Genomic DNA, 1564 nt, shown 5'->3' with positions numbered 1-1564 from the left:
TAGGGTTAATTAATCACAGCGAAAAACGAGTTTCAAATTTTCTTCACAATGAGCCCAAAACATATACTATTTGAATACTAAAAATAGTATTTCATCTCATATCATAAGACATGCCCACACATAATCAAAATCAATCATATACAAACAACTCATATCCTCGGGACATGCCCCGGTATATAGATACATACATATACTGGGAACAAAACATAAAACCTCAGCTCAAACTGTGACTCCCTCCAGAAGTACCCTCTCCGGTCTCCTGATATCCTGGAGTACCTGCCATTGTCCACACACAAAGACAACAACAGCCCCCCTTGGGGGTGAGCAAAGCTCCGTATGGAACAACCAATCATATATACCACAGATATCTAAACAATGATATATGGGATGCAATGCATGTATGTCGTGGAGGTATCGGGTCAAATGCCCATCCACTGAGCACATGTCAGAATCAAACGAATCGCTATCAAATCAATGCTCGAGCTGGCACACCGGCCTCAATAAGGGATACTCGTATGATAGCGTCGACAAAGCGCCATCAAATCCCAAATCTCATATCCAATCATCGGGGCCACAATTGTCTATGCTTTACGGGTCATATAATACAGGCATAGCGGTTGTGTTCTCAAACCCCAGAATCCAATCAAATCATATCAGGGTATCCAAGGATCATAGCTCAACGTGCATGTCATGTATCGATGTATGCATCAAACGATGTGTGTTAACAAAACATTTATTTTATACATCGATATCTCAATCTCAATGTCATGTATGCCACATCAATCAACAAATAAGGCATATAGACACATAATCTCATTCCAATCAATCCAATCAAACCGACATATATCATATAATACAGATACCTGTCGTATGTTACCCGGTCGCAACATACCTCAATTCTTCGTTCCAGTTGATGTAGCCTGAAGATATCGGTATAATACTTTATCTACATCAATAACATACTCATTCCAATCAATAACCTAATCAAAAATCATTAATATGAGTTTCAAATATCATTTGAAACTTCAAAAATTCATATCAAATTCAAATCATAATATAATTCAATTCCGACTTCGAATATGAGTTTCTTGTCGGTTATCTACTATATATAAGAAATTCAACTTCAAATACATGCTATTCCATCACTTTGATATTTAGAACTGCTGGAACTCGAAGAAAATTACCTCAGTCGGAAGCCCTCGACGCGACGATCACAAATATATAATTTGTTTCGCGTTTAGACAGCGTTTCGAAGTCGATTCGGACGAATGAAAATCAAAATCTCTCGTATTCTCTCGAAACCTCTGAAATAAAATGAAGAAAAGAAGAAGAAACCTCGTTCTTATCTCCACCGCTTCGGCGCTCGGGCGGTAGAATTCTCGCGCCCGAGCGCGAGACGTTCTGCCCCCGAGTGTCACTTGCTCCGCGCTCGGGCGGTCAAAAACTACCGCTCGGGCGCGGCATGTTCTGTCCGAGAACACCCCTTATTCCACACTGGCGCTCGGGCGGTCATTTTCTACCGCTCGGGCGCCACATGTTCTGTCCAAATATTGATTTTGGTATT

Source organism: Primulina huaijiensis, chromosome 3 (genome assembly GCF_012295235.1).
Source record: "Primulina huaijiensis isolate GDHJ02 chromosome 3, ASM1229523v2, whole genome shotgun sequence".
In the NCBI taxonomy this organism is placed as follows: domain Eukaryota; kingdom Viridiplantae; phylum Streptophyta; class Magnoliopsida; order Lamiales; family Gesneriaceae; genus Primulina; species Primulina huaijiensis.
This window is presented reverse-complemented; position numbering follows the sequence as displayed.